The sequence below is a fragment of the Schistocerca serialis genome, chromosome 9 (genome assembly GCF_023864345.2).
Source record: "Schistocerca serialis cubense isolate TAMUIC-IGC-003099 chromosome 9, iqSchSeri2.2, whole genome shotgun sequence".
Lineage (NCBI taxonomy): Eukaryota > Metazoa > Arthropoda > Insecta > Orthoptera > Acrididae > Schistocerca > Schistocerca serialis.
Window position 1 is genome coordinate 330,837,561 of NC_064646.1, and position 21,835 is coordinate 330,859,395.

Here is a 21,835-nt window from a genome sequence, read left to right on the forward strand (position 1 = left end):
TGTGTGCATTAATGCATTGATATTAACATTAATCACGCATGCATATACTGTAAACCTAATCGTTCCACATCATTACGATAAAAGAATCGTTCAAATGATCTCTGAAACATGTTGTTGTTGTCGTTGTGGCCTTCAGTCCTGAGACTGGTTTGATGCAGCTCTCCATGCTACTCTATCCTGTGCAAGCTCCTTCATCTCCCAGTACCTACTGCAACCTACATCCTTCTGAATCCGCTTAGTGTGTTCGTCTCTTGGTCTCCCTCTACGATTTTTACCCTCCACGCTGCCCTCCAATGCTAAATTTGTGATCCGTTGATGCCTCAGAACATGTCCTACCAACCGGTGCCTTCTTCTTGTCAAGTTGTGCCACAAACTCCACTTCTCCCCAATCCTATTCAATAGCTCCTCATTAGTTATGTGATCTACCCATCTAATCTTCAGCATTCTTCTGTAGCACCACATTTCGAAAGCTTCTGTTCTCTTCTTGTCCAAACTATTTATCGTCCATGCTTCACTTCCATACATGGCTACACTCCAAACAAATACTTTCAGAAACGACTTCCTGACACTTAAATCTATACTCGATGTCAACAAATTTCTCTTCTCATTTCCTAGTCTAATTCCCTCAGCATCATCCTACTTAATTCGACTACATTTCATTATCCTCGTTTTGATTTTGTTGATGTTCATCTTATATCCTCCTTTGAAGACACTGTCCATTCCGTTCAACTGCTCTTCCAAGTCCTTTGCTGTCTCTGACAGAATTACAATGTCGTCGGCGAACTTCAAAGTTTTTATTTCTTCTCCATGGCCTTTAATACCTACTCCGAATTTTTCTTTTGTTACCTTTACTGCTTGCTCAATATACAGATTGAATAACATCGGGGAGAGGCTACAACCCTGTTTCACTCCCTTCCCAACCACTGCTTCCCTTTCGTGTCCCTCGACTCTTATAACTGCCATCTGGTGTCAGTAGAAATTGTAAATAGCCTTTCGCTCCCTGTATTTTACCCCTGCCACATTGTCAAAAGCTTTCTCTAAGTCTACAAATGCGAGAAACGTAGGTTTGCCTTTTCTTAATCTAGCTTCTAAGATAAGTCGTAAGGTCAGTATTGCCTCACGTGTTCCAACATTTCTACGGAATCCAAACAGATCTTCCCCGAGGTCGGCTTCTACCAGTTTTTCCATTCGTCTGTAAGGAATTCGCGTTAGTATCTTGCAGCTGTAACTTATTAAACTGATAGTTCGGTAATTTTCACATCTGTCAACACCTGTTTTCTTTGGGATTGGAATTATTATATTCTTCTTGATGTCTGAGGGTATTTCGCCTGTCTCATACATCTTGCTCACCAGATGGTAGAGTTTTGTCAGGACTGGCTCTCCCAAGGCCGTCAGTAGTTCTGACATCAGTAGTTCTGAAACATATACCTGTCTAATTGTATCTCTTATACACATTGTGAACAGTAATAGTCCAATCACGTTTTTTTGGTATATTTCGAGAATTAACTTCATTTCTGCAGATTTTTTTTTCAATAAGTGGAACGTGTTTAGTTTTTTCTGCAATGAACTCTTGAATCAGTGACAAATTTGGTTCCATATTCGGTAAGCTAGTATTTTTTACATCATGACCGACATAGCAAGATCACGTTGGCTAATGTTACAAGGCCAGGTCAGTCACTCGTTCATACCGGTGCCCCTGCAATCAGTGAAAAGGTTGAAACTTCCTGGCAGATTAAAACTATGTGCCCGACCGAGACTCGAACTCGGGACCTTTGCCTTTCGCGGGCAAGTGCTCTACCAACTGAGCTACCGAAGCACGACTCACGCCCGGTACTCACAGCTTTACTTCTGCCAGTACCTCGTCTCCTACCTTCCAAACTTTACAGAAACTCTTCTGCGAACCTTGCAGAACTAGCACTCCTGAAAGAAAGGATATTGCAGAGACATGGCTTAGCCACAGCCTGGGGGATGTTTCCAGAATGAGATTTTCACTCTGCAGAGGAGTGTGCGCTGATATGAAACTTCCTGGCAGATTAAAACTGTGTGCCCGACCGAGACTCGAACTCGGGACCTTTGCCTTTCGCGGGCAAGTGCTCTACCAACTGAGCTACCGAAGCACGACTCATGCCCGGTAGTCACAGCTTTACTTCTGCCAGTACCTCTTCTCCTACCTTCCTTTCTTTCAGGAGTGCTAGTTCTGCAAGGTTCGCAGGAGAGCTTCTGTAAAGTTTGGAAGGTAGGAGACGAGGTACTGGCAGAAGTAAAGCTGTGAGTACCGGGCGTGAGTCGTGCTTTGGTAGCTCAGTTGGTAGAGCACTTGCCCGCGAAAGGCAAAGGTCCCGAGTTCGAGTCTCGGTCGGGCACACAGTTTTAATCTGCCAGGAAGTTTCATATCAGCGCACACTCCGCTGCAGAGTGAAAATCTCATTCCAGTGAAAAGGTTGCTGGACTATGTGCTGGATCTGTATGTTAACCTGATCTGTCCCCTCCGACGTGGTGGCACCTACAATACGGCCGCGCCGCTGCAGTACCAGACAGAGGTGCGTAAGCTGAACATTGTTGCACAGAGACAACCTGAAAGTCTGTGAGCAGAGCCTGGCATTTACGTGCGGTTGCGGTTGTCTGTGGTCCACAGCGAGAGCACTGCAGCTGCCGGTACTGTGCTGTGCTGTGCTGTGCTGCTTTGTCTTGCTTGGGACTCGGCGGCGTGGGCTGTGCAGCCCGTTAGCTGGCGCGGCTGCCAGAAAGGGCGTGCGTTGGCGACAGTGGCCGCGCTCTGCCGTCTCGTGAACAGCGCCGCGCCAGTGTACAGCATATAACAGTACAAATCGGAGGCTGTCTTTAACATTCGGTCAGGCACTGTTTTTAATACTTTTCCTTGTTAATTCATTGGTTATGTATAAAAAAGTACATAGCTGTATTTTTTACATCATGACCAACATAGTGCTACAGGTCTGTAAAGATATGGCTGATAAATTTCCAGGCATCTTTGAATCACTGAAAAATATTAATAATTATGCGAATGTTGACTAGAAAGTAGTGGCAGCACCACAACTGTCTCGGCGCCGATTTTAGATAGTGTCAGTTTTCCATGCAGGCTATACTTTAACCACGGCGGCACGAGATAAGTTAACAAACTTAACGCTCACATTAATGTGACTGGGCCGTGCATATTACAAATCACGTATAAATGTGCGTATTGCGTTAAATGATACGGTAGTTCGTTTCCCTCTCTCTCTATTACTGTTCCGTCCTACCGTATATTCTCCAGCGTAGCAATAAAACGTAAGGCGACTAACGCCACTTTCGAGCAGTGTCACTTTGTTGTCGTCTTCCATTATGCAAAATTTCGGAATTATAGAGATGTTGTGAGTCTGATGGAAAAATTCAGAAGTATGGTTGGGGATATAATAAGACAATTTCAGGAGGAGGATCACATAGAATCTGTCCTCTGATACAGGACAATCAAGGAAGGTAAATAAAAAAGAAAAGCGTTTAATCATAAATAAGATTAAGCCTAATTCTTGCTGAAGTGCACATAAAATTGCAATCCAGCTACTGACAGAATGTGGTGAACAGATAATGAATGTACTGCCACAATGGTTAGCGGTGAAGGACGTTACACCGGAAGAGCGGCAAGGTGACTGGCATACATCGACGAACTGTACCGAGGCAAAGGCTGTAGTTCGCAAGAGACAAGGTTAACGTAGGGTTAATGTGATGGAATCATACATACGCTGATGAAAGTACGTTTAACGTATTTTCCAGAAGCAGAACAACTGTGGCGTGTTGAAAGTCCAATGACGAGCTCCACGATAAAACACGGCTTGAAACGACACAGCGATGGAGTGGAGCGAGTGCTTAGTGCTTTGGTGTTTGGCTATATTTCCTCATCTTGTGTGGGAGAAATTACTTCGAATGACGGCATTTTAAACAAGGAAGAATATCTCAGCACACTGAAGAAAAAATTGCACATATGTGCAGAAAAGTTGGGGATTACATCTACATTCGGATGTTTTCAAGATAGTGACACAAAACCATGTCATAAATCGTAAAGGAATGACTCTTTAGAAGTAGCCCAAAGTTATTCTAACAGCACCCGCACCCCACAGAGAATGTATGGAATGAAACGCTTTAAACGGCCAGGAGAAATACAATCATTTGTGTATACCGGCACTATTTAGAACTTTATACTACAGAGACATACAGTCGCATGGATTAAATTCACTCACTTTTATTTACAATATATACACATAGTCAAGCTGGCAAAAGTAATAATTCCAAGTACTTAGCTTACTCTGCTAAATTTACAATTGTCCGTCTGACTGAATACCGGCCTTCGTTAGCTGCCTAGTAGTTTCTCGTCACTGACGATTGTGGTGCAGACGTCGATGGTATTACTCCAAGGTTCGTTGTGACATCCACGTAGTGTCTTCTAATCGGATGTCTGCGTGCGCCAGCTTATTAAGAGGCGCAGAAGGACATAGTTTTCCCTTTGTTGGCGCGCTCTTCGGCGGCAACCTGTATCTGCACCCGTTGGCCTGCTGCGAGTGACAGGGACTGTGGAGCGAGCACAGCCCCTCCCGGGGTCCAGATTGGAACTGTAACTACTGGGCAATGTTAATGTAGTGTGCAGTCGGCGTAGTCACCACCTGATCCCGCGACATCTACTCGAAGGATGATCTGAGAGAGAACCTATGGAAGGATGGGAACTAATTAGGCTTCAGTATAGTGCAAATTTCGCTAGTACCATGCCGGGCGCTTAAAGCATTTACAAAGCAGAAGGGATATCCCGCGGGAGTCCCAAAGTTCTTCCTTCTTTACAAGAAAAATTGTCTTGTGACCGAATATTACAGACCCTACATTGTTGATCTGTCAAATATTGCCGGCTGCGACGAACGGTTCTAAGCGCCTCAGTCTGGAACCGCGCGACTGCTACGGTCGCAGGTTCGAATCCTGCCTCGGGCATGGATGTGTGTGACGTCCTTAGGTTAGTTAGGTTTAAGTAGTTCTAACTTCTAGGGGACTGATGACCTCAGAAATTAAGTCCCATAGGTATCAGAGCCATTTGAACCATTTTTTGTCAAATATTATTCAAGGAAATATTGTGTTATTACGTATCTTTGTGAATTATATTAATAGGTTACACTTAATAAGTCATCGGGTTTTCGTTTATTGAAATTATACTTTTCTGTTACAGGTACATGTGAAGATAAAACACTTACTACTAGAAAGAGTGGAGTGGCAGAATACTGATGACAGCAACTGCACAAACCAGGGTCCCCAGACTTGTTCCTCAGGCTCTGCAAATACTGAGGTAACGCCATACCCACAACTAACTCTCTACCCTGATTACTACTGTCTACAAGAATACTAGTACGAATCGCATCTTTTCATTTCGTAAATATGCTATGGAATGACTGACTGAAAGAAGTGAAAGAAATTCAATGGGTAACGAATGGGTAGCTTTGAAAGTTGAAATAGTTAACGCAGCAATGGAACAACTGGGCAGAAACACAAAGCCCAATAAAAATAGAGGTTCTAGTATGATAAAAAAAATTATTACTATCAAATATATCTCAATTCTTTCAATTTAAATCTGTATTTCATACTAGAATGCTGTGTTCCCAGTCTGGCACAGCTTTGCCACAGGATACACGAAAGCGGTTGAAGACGTCCGTCTTCTGGTCGGCTCCTGATCGTTGTCAGAAGGAGGCTAGTTTCTGATTACGCAAAGACTTCTATTATTTGGAAAAGAACATCCCGGATTTCTTTACGTAATCAGTATGAATTTTATAATTACCTAAGGGACCTTTAACAATGAATAGTAAAAAAAATTGCATTTGCAAATGAAATCATTAATAAATGGGGAAGCTATGAGTTGTATAGAAGACAAGGAGCGGCCTTCTGTCTACGACCAGGATGCCGCAGTATTCTCTGCTGTGGTAAAGGCTGTTTGACATTTATAAAAATAATATGGCATGGAGGATAAAAAAGCATAAAGGAAAAGAACAGAATAAGAAGTCTGGTAAACACTAAATATATTCAAACAATTCTCACTAGCAAATTAGGGCTTATTTATAAACAATACAACTTACATAATTACTTTTCTAACAGTATGGTGCGATCAGATTTCAGCCTGTCCTGTGCCGTCTCCTTGGTTCACGTTTTTTTTTTTTTTGTCACAAATTATAGTCACTACTTTTCTCCTTTTGTTGAAGACAATTCTTGCACTGTTCAACACCTCCGATAACAATAACTTGCTGATTTACAGTTTCGAACATGAATTACTTTAATTTTATTAATTAATAATGTTGTCTGCACGCTAGCAAGACCGCTCACTTTTTTAACTTAAAGTCGACCTCCTTTACGTTTTCACATAACAAGCAGAAGCACATTAAAATCTGAAGATCTACAAACGTTTTTTACTGTCATCTTTTATTTAGATCGAAGCGGAACGACAGTTCAGCTTCTGTTAAAATGTTTCTTTGACTGCGCAATCGATGTATTAGCGTCCGCGCTAGATGCGCATCTTTACAGTTATGTAAATTATACAAAACAAATGTCTTTCAAAGGGTACTCAAAGCTTTCATAGGACGGAAATACCAATAATATTACATCGTGCAGAAAATGAAGCAGAAAAAAGGGGAAAAAGCGTGTCAAAAATAAGGTTGACCAAAGGTGAAAATAGTCTAGAAGAGAAATGCAATAATATAGGAGTATTCACGTATATAAGACAAATCTACGTTTGTCTCGAAAATTTTTCTTTGCCCTGCTGCGACCTTATTATCTGTTCTTCCCTCCTGTATAGTCCTGCGCGTCGGTCTTACATCCTCTCTTACAGATTGAAACGACCTGCGCCTCTTTCCCATACACGTGGCATGCTGTATTGTTCCAGCAACCTGCAGAAAACTGATGTTAGAACAGGGTCCAGTACCTCTGCAGTAACATCCGCTAACATCTCTCCAAGTAACATACGTGAAATAACACCCACTTAGCCTGGATGATACCAGGATTCTCCAGCTCCTACACACAACTCCAGCAGGGGGAAAAATATGTGTAAGCTGTAGTGAAAGATATGACGATTAAATACTGCTGGAAACGATCTTGGAGGGAGGGGGGGAATTGCAATTAAATGTGATGTCAGTCTATCCAGTGCAAATTGCATCCTTTGTATTCCCTCTCAATGTCAGCACAGATTGCACTCACTGTTCACATTTCTACTGCAAATGTAGAATGTGCGAAGGAGGTCCTTTCTGCATTGCTCACAGAGTCGCGATTCATTAGAATAATTACCAACCAAGATGTTAAATGTGAGGCCTCCCGCCTTCAAACGTACCGTCGAGCCGCTCAATTAAGACTTTCCCACTCAACTGGTCAGCCCGAAACATTTTTCTGGTTGCGCGTTGTTGGCGCGAGCCGAAGGTGGGCGAAGTGTTGCATCTGCGTTTCTTAACACTGAAGTTCTTGAAGAAAATTGGTTGTGAAAATTGTCTAACTAGACCTATAGCTTACAATGATTGTTAACATAATGTTAAGTCCAGAATGAGATTTTCACTCTGCAGCGGAGTGTGCACTGATATGAAACTTCCTGGCAGATTAAAACTGTGTTCCCGACCGAGACTCGAACTCGGGACCTTTGCCTTTCGCGGGCAAGTGCTCTACCAACTTTTTTTTTTTTTTTTTTTTTTTTTTTTTTTTTTTTTTTTTACTAGCAGTTTGCAACTCCATTAATTAAAATGGAAAATAAAAGGTTGTACTCAGCGGCTTCTACCGTGATTCGAACTGCTATGTCATATAGTACAAGCACTGCAACGCACAAGGGAACCTCTTTTTTTTTTTTTTTTTTTTTTTTTTTTTTTTTTTTTTTTTTTTTTTTGTAATGCGGGCAAGTGCTCTACCAACTTTTTTTATTTTTTTTGTTTTTTTTATTTTTTTTATATTTTTTTTTTGTTTTCTCTTGTTTTTTTTTTTTTTTTTTTTTTTTTTTTTTTTTTTTTTTTTATCCAATGTCAGGCTTACCACCTTTGCTGACATACATGTTGTTGTACTATCGCATAAATAGTGTCTACAAAGTCCATATGTTGACAAATAGTGGCTACTTAGAAAATTAATTAATTAATGAAATGAATAAAACTGAAAATTCCCAAATGAAAGACATGAAGACATTGCGGATAGTACAAATACAAAAGAAACATGCTCCTGTAGCAATGAAATGAAATTCGTGTCGGGGGCGACACCTGCTCACGACCCGACGTTCGATAGAGCAAGAGAGCCATCTATCGACTCGTTCTCCAGACGTTGGTGTAAGACTGGGTCGTCTTCTCGAAATGAACTAAGGGTCCGTAAGTATGATCGATGTCTATCTCGGCTTCTTCGTCTATCTCATCTCTCACCCGTCACACCCCATCTGGCCGGCGGGTCGGTAAATGTAAGTCGCAAGTAATTAGCGAAGTCTTGTCTATATTTCTTATGCTGTTGCAGCTTCGTGTGTCCATCCAGGAGAAAATGCCAAAAATCAATTTTGTCCTTTTCCGATTCATTATACACGTAGCCCACCACCATTCCCCGCACCCATGTCACTGCATTGGTTTTTTGGACCGGGAAATAATATTCTTGGGGGAAAAAAAGCGTGTCTGATGAAATTGTGTGAGGGGCGGAGCGTAACAGGAACGCCAATATCTGTTGTGCCAAGTGCCACACTGGAGCCGTCCCACTACATGTTAAACGATGTTCATCAGTGTCCACTGTTGCGCAGCCTAAACATAGTGGAGTGTCTGCCAAATGAATCGCGTGCCGCCGTTGATTCGTTGCGAACTTCCTATTTATCACCACATACCATGTTGAGCGTACCGACGTTGGGAGGTAAACGTTCCGTATAACGCGCCATATCTGTCGCCAGTTCTTGTCTGGGTACTTCTTTTCCAGGGTATTCCTGGGGCACCGGCGCAGTAAGAGTTGGTATACGTCTCGCGTCGTCGGTAGTCGTGTTGTTGGGAAGAAATCTCTGACATAGCTAAGCTCCAAAAAAAAAGACTTGAAATGTGACAGCTTCGGTGAAATATGGCCCACATCGACTGGGGGCAGCATTGAAGTGGGCGCTAGTACGTCGGCCAACGCACCCGAGATATTGCGAAATTGACCGCGCCACTGTCGGAAAATCGTACTGACGAATAACGCCCGTGCCTTTTCATATACGTTCACTAGACCAAGTCCACCCTCTCCAGGTGGTAGCGTAAGCGTTGTGTATCGGATCTTAAACAGGTGTCCCACACTCACGTAGGTTCCGAAAGTTGCTTGTATCCGTGATGCCATTGTGCGCGTTAAAGGCAGGACATGCGCTACGTGAGTGAGTCTCGGTGCTAGGTATACGTTAACATAGGTCACCCTCTGAATCATATCCAACGCTCTTAATTTCTGTAACAGCACCATTGTCCGCATCAGCTTCAATATGCGTCGGTAGTTATCCGCTGCTGTCCGCTGCACATCCGTGTGGAACGTAATACCTAGGCATTTTATGGTCTTAACCAAGATGAGCGGGCCTTCCTCCCCCGGTTGTAATCCTCGACCGACATTCATGCAGCGTGTTTTTTGTAGATTAAGCACGCTTCCTGCCGCCATCCCATATCGCTGTATCCATGCCAACGCCGTACGTACTTCTTCGCCTGTCCGTGCCACCAGCATCATATCGTCAGCATAAGCGCGGCAATGAAAGGTCAGTTGTGGTAACGGCACTCCTTCCAGCCGTCTTCGGAGACCATATAGACAGGGTTCCAAAGCCATTGCATACAAAAATATCGACCAACTGAGCTACCGAAGCACGACTCACGCCCGATACTCACAGCATTACTTCTGCCAGTATCTCGTCTCCTACCTTCCAAACTTTACAGAAGCTCTCCTGCGAAACTTGCAGAACTAGCACTCCTGAAAGAAAGGATATTGTGGAGACATGGCTTAGCCACAGCCTGGGGGATGTTTCCAGAATGACATTTTCACTCTGCAGCTGAGTGTGCGCTGATATGAAACTTCCTGTCAGGAGAGCTTCTGTAAAGTTTGTAAGGTGGGAGACGAGATACTGGCAGAAGTAAAGCTGTGAGTGCCGGCCGTGAGTCGTGCTTCGGTAGCTCAGTTGGTAGAGCACTTGCCCGAGAAAGACAAAGGTCCCGAGTTCGAGTCTCGGTCGGGCACGCAGTTTTAATCTGCCAGGAAGTTTCATAATGTTAAGTGTTTATTAAAGTAATGATATTAGATGAAAAGATGTGGGCACCTGACTCCACCTCTTGCGTCGAACATCAGCTAACACTTTCTTCGTCAACTTCGAAGTGAGGGTTGGAAGTGAATATTATAGCTCCCAGAGCCAGAAATGTCACAAATATGGGTAACATACAGTATGTAAAAATGCGAAGAGGGAACGATAAAAATCAAAGACAAAGAACGAAGTGGTCCTAGTCTTTAATCTGTACATCGAAGAAGCAATGACGGAAATAAAAGAAAGTTTCAAGATTGAGATTAAAATTCAGGCTGGAAGTATATCAATGATAAGATTCGCTGATGACACTGATATCATAATCGAAAGTGAAGGGCAGTTTTATAACATGCTGAATGGAATGAACACTCACATAGCCTCATGAATACAGAATACGGTCTGGGCGTAAACGGAAGAGAGAGCCGCGCGGTACACCCGCTCCGCACCTCGTCGGAGGTTCGGGTGTGTGTTGTCCTTAGTGTAAGTTAAAGTTAGATTAAGTAGTGCGTAAGTTCAGTGACCGATGACCTCTGCAGTTTGGTCCCATAAGACCTTACCACGAATTTCCAATACCGAAGAGAGACGAAAATAATGAGGAACAGCCTTAATCTGCCTTAATCTGAGGAATAAATTTCGTACGTACGGAGCACAGTGTTACATGGTAGTGAACCGTGGACTGCGAGAAAACCGCAACAGAAGAGAATCGAAGCGTTTAAGATGATGTGCTGTAGGAGGATGCCTGAAAAATTAAGTGGACTGATAAGACAATGAGTGACGGGATTCTCCGCCGAATAGGCGAAGAAAGGAAGATATCGAAAACACTGACAAGAAGAAGAGACATAGTGATAGGACATGTGTTAAGATGTCAGGGAGTAACTTCCATGGTACTGGAGCGAATTTTGGACAGTAAAAACTGTAAGGAGATTGAATATATGTCCAACAAATTATTGAGGACGTAGTGTGCAAATGTTGGTTTGAAATGAAGAGGTTGATACTAAGAGAGGAATTCTTGGAGCGCCGTATCGAACCTGGTATAAGCCTGATGACTCCTAAACAATACAAACAAACAAAATAAATAAAGAAAGGCTATAACCTCAGTGGTTATGTTGATAGCTATAGCTTACTTTGTACTGATACGTAGGTGCCTTAAGGAGAAGTCATTAATAACTTCAAAATTGACTGCAAATAAAGCAGGCAACAAACATAGCTGCGTGAAAAATTAGTGTGAGCGTGACTTTGTGCTCAGAAACAAAATAATCCGCAGCTGAAGTCCTCAGCAGCTGGTGCCACGGAAGGAACAAGGTAGCGAGAGCTTGCCGGTGCACACAGAAGACAGACGGGCAGGCGCTCCCCTCGGACGCAGCGGCGGGGTTCGCGGAACTGCAAGTGGATTGGGTCGCCAGGTCTCCGGCAACCTTTCACCGTGTTTTGTCACCAGGCCTGCCGCCGCCGCCGCCGCCGCGCCCGTCCGACGCAGTCGCCTGGTCGTTCTCCGACCACCACAAGCGGCGCAGGGCAGGCAACGCAGCGTCTGGGCCCAGACCGAAGGTACCTTCTCCCCAATGCGCGACCGATGTAAAGCCGCTGCACGTTCACCTGCATCCCTGTTCCCTCTAACGTATCGGACCAGATTTGTGACTGGGTCCAGGACTACTTTGCACACAGAACTCAACGCGTTGCCGATAACGGAACAGAATCGACGGATGTAAAAGTAATTTCTGGAGTACTCCAAGGGAATACTGCAAGGCCACTGTTATAGTTTTACCTATTAGGTAAAGTTGGAAGCTGTGTGCGGCTACTCACGGACCATGCTGTTATCTGCAGGGAGGCTTCAATACCAGAAGATTGTAATTAAATGCACGAGGCCCTGCAGAGGAATTTATCGACATCAGATTTTTTGTTGTTTAGATTGAGTATGTGTTTACCTTTTTTTACATTATGTATATCCTGTGGCTGATAACAGGAATCACCCATAAGTTTCTACTAATGCATGTCATTTTCAACACAGGAATGATAGGGCAACGCCTGTATTGAATTTTCGTTCATTACAATTGAAACGTCCCCTTAGAAAAATTATACATGAATGTGCTTTAACTGACACACAATATTTTTAGCTCAACGCAATCTGACTTTCAGAAATCCCTACAAAAGAATGGGCCTGACTAACATTAACCTATGCATTTCACAAATCGCTTACCTCACAAAAATCTTGGTTACTCGAACTACTGCAATACAGAGAGCGCCACTACTGCCAGCTAAATAAAAGATTCAAACTACGGAAGGCACTAACTACTGATAGGGATAGTTAGCAAATGAGAGATATTAATAGAAAACAAACAATGTATTTACCTTAATAGTCATAATATATATAGCAGTTCATGACAAATTACAAAACTCCGCCATCTCTCTCCCCACATCCATCACTGCTGGCGGCTCACCTCCAACTGCGCAACGCTACGCGCTGTTCACATCCAGCTGCCGCTGCTCAACACTACAATGGCAGACAACAATGCAAACTAGACACAGACTGCACACAGCACAGCCAGTGATTTTCACACAGAGGTGGCGTTACCAATAAAAAAAACCTAAACAGCCTACTTACACAATCTTGAAACTGCGTATTTCGGTAAAATAGTGGCATTTCTTCTTACCCCACCTTCTTGGACACTTACCACTGCGTTACTTGGCTTACCCTAACCTGTATTTTGTTATTTCCCGGTTGAATGTTTTTTTTATTGTTATTTTTATGTTCAAAGTTACCTGTGGGCATAGGCAAAATTTCGCAATGATTTGTATTAACTCTTTGGCATGTTTTGCTATTCGTATATTGTTGTGGACCTATTACAGCGTGTTCATGTTACTGCTTTGTTTTCGATTGGAGGCCGGTAATTTTGAGTTGATTCAGTCCTGTTTTCATACTTTTTTATGCGCGCCTGAACACCACATACCTCTCCTACGAGTCGTCAGACACATTTTCTGTTGGTTCATTGATGACTTTTTTGCCCTCGATGATATCTTTTTCGATGTGGTAATTTTCTTCTTTCGTTAATGAGTGGTATAGATGATAACTGTGGTTTAAGATCTGGCAGTCATAGGGCACACATAGTGTAAAAAAAGGTATAGCACATTTGTAATCTGAACAACAAAATATCTTATACCTTATGTCTTGAGGAGACAAAAGTCATGGGATACCTTCTCATACCGTGTCGGACCTTCTTTTGCCTGGAATAGTGGCGCAGTTCGACGTGGTACGGACTGATCAAGTCGTTGGAAATCCCCTGAAAAAGTACTGAGCCATCCTGCCTCTATAGGCGCCCATAATTGCGTAAGTGTTGCCGATGCAGGATTTTGTAAACGATCTGTCCTCTTGATTATGTCATAAATGTTCAATGGGATTCATCTCGGGCGATCTGGGTACCCAAACTATTCGTTCAAATTGTGCGGAATGTTCTTCAAACCAATCGCGAACAGTTGTGTCCCGGTACAGTACGCATTGGCATCCAAAAACATTCAATCGCAAATGGCTGCAAACGGTCCAAGTAGCCGAATATAACAATTTACAGTTAAAAATCGGTTCACTCGTGCCAGGGGACCCAGTCCATCCCACATAAACACAGCCCACAAGACTATGGCGTCGCCACCAGCTTAGACAACTCGAGTACACGACTTCGTCGGGTCTGCGCCATACTCGAATCCTACCATCAGCTCTTGCCAACTAAAATCGGGCTTCATTTGACCAGGCCACAATTTCCTAGTCGTCTAGGATCCAACCGATACCGTATCTCAGCAGTTGCGTTGCAGGCGATGCCGTTCTGTTAACCAAGGCACTCGAGTCGCTCGTCTGTTGCCATAGCCCACTAACGCCAAACTTCGTCGCACTGTCGTAACGGATACGTTCGTCGCAAACCCCGTTGCTCTCGGTCGTTAAGGAAGGCCGTCGGTCACTGCGTTGTCCGTGGTGAGAGCTGTGTCTGGAGTTTGGTATTCTATGGACAATCTTGACACTGTGGATGTCGCAATACTGAATTCCCCAACGGTTTCCGAAACGGGGTGTCCCATGCGTCTACCTGCAACTACCGTACCACGTTCAAAGTCTGTTAACTCCTGTCGTGTGACCATAATCACGTCGGAAATCTCTTCTCATAAGTGTAAAAATGACAGCTCCGCCAATGCACTCTCCTTTTATACCCTATGTACGCGATACTACACTTGACTTCTGTCACCTGAGTGTAACTTCTATATCATGTTTCGGAACCAATTTAAAAAAGTCATACTGAATATGCCACAACTGTGGTGAAACATATTTTGGGATTAGACAAATGTCAACCCGTTACTCCTCAAAAATAATCTTCATCCGCGTGCCTCTCTGTTCTTCTTCCTCTTTTATAGGATTCCAAGACCGATTTTTTCCTGATGCAGGGCCGGTTCCGTTACTATCTCCGCAGTTATATCACAAAATGCATGAGGTGTTTCTATGCTGTCGGCCACAAAGTGTGCTGTGAGTACTTTGCGGAAGCCGTCCTTGTACGGCGCAGCATGCAGGCTGAGTGTATAGGCCGCGCTGAAGGCCGCTGCAGAACCCGTTCAGGCTGGCAACAAAGTACGGCTTCCGCACCGCGCCAGGGAGGCCCCTGCGGTGAGAAGAGCCACTCGCGGGCAACGCTCCGTTGCAAAGCGTGTCAGGTTGCACGGGCGTACCGGAAATTGCGAAGTGGTACCAGCGCAGCACGTAAGCAAAACCTGAAGGCTAACATAGTGCAACACGACTTATGAACTCCTACAGTAAGTTGCTGGTGGCTTGGTTGGAAAACCTGTGTAAATGTTGAATTGTCAAGAAAATTGAGTTTACCTAGAACTCCAGGGAATTCTGAAAAACGCAAGGAATTCTGAGAACTTTTTAGGGAGTTGAACTGTTCATTAAAGGAAAGAAATGTTCTATCATTTTGTTAGAAACCACACTGAGATCCTTTTACGAAAGAAGCGTTACGGAGTCGTGTAAGGAAGGGTGAAGGAGTGCACCGGATATTCACTCATGAGCCAGAACATTATGATCACCGACCTACTATCGATATAAACCCAGCCAGGCGATAGCACCGAGACCTGGCGAGGAATGACTGCTAGTCAGACACACGCACGGTGCATGTAGTACTATCAGTGAGCGTGCTGTGTGTCGATTGGGGAAGGCACGCGTGCTATCAGAGTTTGATCGAGAGCGGATTGTGATGGCTCAGAGGCTCGGTACGAGTATTTCGGAAATTGCGCGACTTGTAGGGTGTTCGAAGAGTGCTCTGGAGAGTGTCTTCAACACGTGTGAAACCACACTAGTTGGGCTTGGCGGGCACTCCTCGTTACAGATATCGGACGTCGTAGGATGGGCAGACTGGTAATACAGGACAGGCGGCGAACTGTGGCGGAACTAACTTCAAACTTTAATGCGGGCAGAGTACAAGTGAGTCTGAATGTACAGTGTACCGAAAACCCCTAACGATGGGCCTCCACAGCCGACGATCCATCCTTGTGTCATTGTTAACTCCATGACATCTGCAACTACGACTGAAATGGGAACGTGACCATAGGCACTGGACGTTGGCGCAGAGGCAGAGCTTTGCACCGCCTGATGAATTCCGATTCCTTTTTCATCATACCGATGGCAGGGCACGATTCCATCGTCTTACAGAGGAACAGCTCTCTGTCACCTGCACTGCGGGACTGAGACAAGTTGGCAGCCGCTCCATTATGCTCTGGGGAACATTCACGTGGGCATCTATGGGTCCAGTGGAGCTCGTGCAAGGCACCATGACCGATAAAGTGTGTTGTATACTGGTTGCAGACCACGTACACCCTTTTATGATGATCATGTTTCCCGACAGTAATGGCATTTTTCAACAAGATAATGCACCAAGTCATAATGCCAGGTGTGCGTCAAGTGTTTCGAGGAACATAGTGGCAAGTTCCAATTGATGCGCTGGCCTCCCAACTTGCCAGACCTGAACCCGATCGAACACATCTGGGATGTGACTGAACGTGGCGTCAGAGCTCGTGCCTCCCCTCCGCCCCCCCCCCCCCCCTCTTCCAGGGAATGTACAGGAAATTAGGTGACTATAGTGTGCAGATGTGGTGCCAACTCCCTCCGGCGACATACCAAGACCTCATTACTTCCATGTTACGGCGCGTTGCCCCTGTTACCCGTGCCAAAGATGGACAAACCGGCTATTAGTCACGTGCTCATGATGTTCTGGCTCATCAGTGTAGACTGTTGTAATGTTTGTTGCTAGATACCGGCTACCTCCGACGCGGTCTCCGTATTCGGGAACCTTCGTTATTTTCCTTGGCTTGTTTGGTTCCAGGTACGTTTCCCATTGCACGGTTGTGAGTGCTACGAAGTGTAAATTCGACTTCCGAACCAAAACGCAAGGGTATTTTTAAATTTGGAAGAACGTAAATACGGATCTATATTTGAATAATGTTCAGACAACGGCTCCTTTATAATAAATTCGCAGCGGTGTAGTACCTGGCTGTATTTTTGGCAGTGTCCTGTTTCAAGTCAACCATGATCACACTTTGAGCAGTGTCCGGTTTAAAACATAATGCGACGATGTTGCCAGAGTCCATTGATATTCCAAATTACACTATAGTTCGGCGTCTTACTGCAAGAATTTCGCATACAACTTGTCTGTGTTATCGCACTGTGACAGAGCATGGCACGCATTGGTGACGGACGACGCTGACGAAGGAGTTTCCAGCGCAGTATGACCTTGTAACTTGGAAAACTGCTGATAGAGCTGTACATCCTAAGCGAACTTTGCATAATCACTACTCTTTGTTGAGGAAAATAAAAAAAAAATCATTTGCGGCTTTAAAAAATCACCAAAACAGTACTTGCTCCGTAATAGAACGAACACTGGTGTTCTCCGTAAGAAAACAGAGCTTGTAGAGGTTTCATTGAACCCTCTGCCAGGCACTTTATTGTGAATAGCAGAGTAATCACGCAGATGTAGATGTAGGGACACTGATTCAAACGGACTTGGAATTTCATACTGGAGAAACCTTGGAATTTCAGGGTAATCTTTTGTTGAAAGAAAGTCACCACACTGAAAATATTTCGAACAAATAATTTACATTTCCAGGTGTTCAACTACCTCAAAGTGTTTTAGGATTACGGGGCTCAGTGAATATCTACTACAATAAATTCAATCTCCGTTTTAAATTTTTCACCTATATTTTTGCAGTTCAATAGATATCATATATAGGAACTTTACAATCTCAAAAATACGAATGCATCAGATCATCAGTGAATTCAGTTTCAGAAATTTTTTACAGGTTATACTTCGTTTTCAACTATTACCATATTAAGCCACCTCAGAATGCACCGCATGTGGAAAGAACAAATTATGTTTTCAGTGAGACTACTGATCCTATTGCTCTGCAATACAGAATTATCATTAATACTTAGCACTGAAACCGACAAATTATTTGTAATTACAAGGCAAAAAGAAGTAGACGTAATAGGCACAGACTGGTATCACAGTACGTCAAGTTGCCTGCTCCGCCACCTTACACAATAATCAGTTCTAAAAATTTAAAGTTAAAGGAAAGACGCATTTTTACCACTTGTTTTACTAATTAGTATATTTTCGAGACCTAGGTTTCGCGTTTATTAGCCCACAATTTACGATAACTGACAAATTTTTTGTTCAGTGTAACAGCGAAACACAATCAGCAAAGAATTTACGGTTATCAAATAAATTAACTGCTGTTACTTAGTGTAAAAAATATATTCACGATCATAGAACACTAAAATTAAAAAAAACCTGGCAAATTTGTCAACTAAAATTGGCTTGGGTAACCAGTTGGGTTTGGTAGTATCAAGAGATAGTTCATTCAGAGCTGTTCACGATTTTTCTTGCAGTATTTGCAGTACAGATAGTTTCTGCCCACTGTGCCCAGAGTGCAGTATTTCTGCAGGTATTACATAAGTGTGTCTGCTTTTCAGATAATGCAACGGAAGTGATATAGTCGCGAGGAACTTGATTCCGAAATGTGACAATTTTGTAAGCACCATCCCACTATTTGATTGAAGTAATTCAGGATAAACATGCGAAAGTTAAACCTGATTGACGGAACCGGAAATAACATGTGGTCTCGCACAAATGCGAGGGCTATTCGGAAAATAATGTACGATCGGTTGCTAAATGGAAAACACAGTGAAAATCATAAATGTGTTGTATGCAATAGTTTGCTACACGTTCCAGATACTTCTGTACATAGCCGCCACTCCGACTCAGACATTCGTCGTGGTGTTATATCAACTTTCCAATACACTCGTCATAGAAGGCATCCGCCTCTGCTTCCCGCCACTTCTCTACACTGGTCTACAGTTCGTTGTTTGTGCCAAAATGTCTTCGTAGCCAGCGGTTCATGTGAGCAGAGATGAATATCAGAGGGAGCCAAGTCCGGGCTGTATGGTGGATGATCAAACGCTTCTTATCGAAAACGCTGCATTGGTATCCTCATTGCCCCTGCAGTATGTGCTCGGGATTTGTCATGAAGGAGGAAATGCATGACAGGTACGTTAGGTGGGGCTGCATGAAATCAGGCGAAATCTCGCAGCGGGCGCCCATATTTGGCGGGAGTCACTATATTTCTAGGCCTCTTTCCGTGCTCAGAACAAAAAGATCAACGTGATGCCCTCGACAGGGATAGTAGAGACACTACCCGACACATCTGTGCAAAACGTCATCGGTTTTTCACTGTGGTTTCCGTTTCGCGACCTATCGGACCTTACTTTCCGAAGGGACCTCGTCGACTTCTTTATTGCAGCACTCCGCACACTTCAGCGACACCCGTTGTATCATGTGGCAAATGAAATGCCGCAGAGATATGGATTTATGTGGTGGACCATTTTCATATCGATTTCCTCCCTTGTAAGCAAAGCCATTCCAATCTGAGTTCGATGAATTTAGAGTAAATCTTTACAGATGGACCTTCTACAATGCGAAGAGCACGTAACCTCTTGTAAACACCATGAATTTCACTTGGCTGTGGGAAATGGCGATAAATAGAACAAGAACATTTGCAGCGCATTTGTGTGAGTTAAGAATGTTCTCAGTTCTCTCCAGACTTTCCTCAGTCTTCAGCGACAGACAAGTAGCAGACAGAAGGCCGAATCGGGCATGGCTCTCCTTGAGGCTAGGTGACTGGTAGCACTGTCCGTGCGGAGGAAACCGTTAGCTCTACAGCAGTTGCCTGACCGGCAAAAGCAACACCCATCTCCTTCTAACATTCATCCAATTAAACGTCTGCTCAATCGAGGTTTTGTTGGTGGCGGAGAATGATTAAGAACTACAAAAAACAGCAATTCCAGTGATGCAGCAGAAATGTAACTAGACTGTGACAGAGCATTATTTTGGGAGACATGCATTGCGAATCAGAACGATCGAAGCGAGAATCGACACAAAGACTTGTCTAATTCAAGTGAAATTACCATTACTGCGTGATTTTCTCACATTCTTCGGTAGTCACTCTTTCAATCTTTTCTAACGCGCGCGCGCGCTCACACACACACACAAAACCACCGCATACATTCATATATGCATAACTGGAGCAAATATGTGTTATAGTGGGAACACATCGCAAAAATGGTAAACGAGCACAGAGTCTCACAAATCTTTTGGGTAAGGTTGAAAACAGGTGATATTGGGTACACAGCCGATTACATTGAGAAAGGGAACCAATGGTCTGAAATGCATGTTTATTGTACTATGGAGATACATAGCGTACAGCGGATAACAACAATGTAGTCCATAGAAATTCTTCAAAGCGATGACCGTCAGTCTCAGTGCATGAATTGCAACGGCTCACGCAGTTCTGCTTCACTCTCTCGAAGATCCTGGGTGTTGTACAATGGAGACGGCAGCCGGTGATAAACAACGTACACCCCTGACCATCAAACAAACGTACTATACACCACTTAACTCGCAGCACGTGTGTCATATGTCGACCGCATGCATCGCACAGGCGCATTAATCTGTGTCCCTCTTGTCAGTTCTTCATTGTATCAGACAGCTAGTGATGTGTACATGGTAAAGTGTGTTAGTGTGTTACTGTGTGTGTACTGCGCATGATGCGTAGCCAAAGATGCAACGTTACTCGTCACGAGAATTCGTAGACATGCCTTTAGCGTATTGTGCGGCAGGATGCAGTGCCCGTGAAGCAGCATGTTCAGATAGCAGTTTCCCAGCAGGCGTCATCCTAACTAGAAGATGTTTATCTCCGTAGACACGAACTTACGAGAGACCAGTCAGTACTTCACTCCACAGAGAGCTGACCGAGGTTCCCGACAAAGACATGTCTTACACCAGACATTGAGGAGCTGGTGTTGGTTCCTGGGGACGACCACCCACCAATAACCGCGCGTCAATATACCCATCAAACGCAAACTTTGAAGGACACGGTGTGGTGTGTACTCGTAGAACAGGTATTACACAGCTATCACGAAAAACGTGTGTAAGCACTGGGACCAACGGAATTTGAGCCCCGTATTCACTTCTGTCAGTGGATTGCCCACTGCAGTGCTGTAGTGCCGAACTTCGTGCATTTTGCTATTACATTGGAAGCTGAAGAAGTGAATTAAAATTCGTGCTGCGGCTGGGACTGGAACCCGGGTCTTCTTGCTTGCTAGGCAGATATCCTGACCGTTGCACCACCGCAGCATTATGGTCAACCTAACTGCACAAACTACCCAAGTCAATTACCCTCCCCAACACAAACTCCATTGTACTGGTGAGCATATCTGCCTAGTAAGCAAGAAGAACCGGGTTAAGAAGACCCGGGTTCGAGTCCCGGTCGAAGCACAAATTTTAATTCACTTCTTCAGCTTCCAACGTTATCGTTGATAAATTTGAGACTCAAATGTCTGAGGGAAAATTTAATTTAAGATCTATTCGTGCATTTTGTTTTATTAACGGACGAAGCCTCATTCAAACGTGATGCTGTTTTCACAGCCCCAACAGCCGTGTCTGGATTGAGTAAAATCGCCTCGCCACCCACATCGATCGCCAACAGTAACGATTCTCTGTCAACGTTTGGGTGGGCGTTGCCCAAGATCACCTAATACGACCTTATTATTGGCTGTTCCATGTTATCTAGTGTTCCTGCACGATGTGCTGCAACAGTTCTTTGTACCCTTGTTGTCCACGAAAATGTGTGGTTTCATCACGTGTGGTTCACCAGTCCACTTCGATGTTATTATCCGTGAGCACCTGAATAACACGTGCCGTTATCATTAGATTGGAAGGGGAGATCCGTCCCATGGCCAGTGCGATCGCCGGACCTCCGACCTTCCTCTGTGGTTACGTCAAGATTGTGGTGTACGAAACCCCCGTAGAAAAGGATGGGGAGCTGCTTGCTAGGGTCTACAACAGACATCAGGGATCTGAGACTGGCGGTTGTCACTTCTAACAATTACTATGAGCTACGTTGTTGTTATGTGGTGTATTCTGTGTATGTCCATAACACACGAAAGATATGCATTTCCGACCATTGGTTCCTTATCTCAATATAATCGGTTTCAGTTTCACCTAAAATGTT

General features: G+C 44.0%; 1 protein-coding gene across 2 annotated transcripts in view; it reads left to right on the forward strand.

The window, feature by feature from the left end:
* Positions 1 to 21,835, forward strand: part of LOC126418750 (cadherin-23) — a 392,502-nt gene that overhangs the window by 47,322 nt on the left and 323,345 nt on the right. The gene's annotated exons all lie outside the window — the stretch shown is intronic.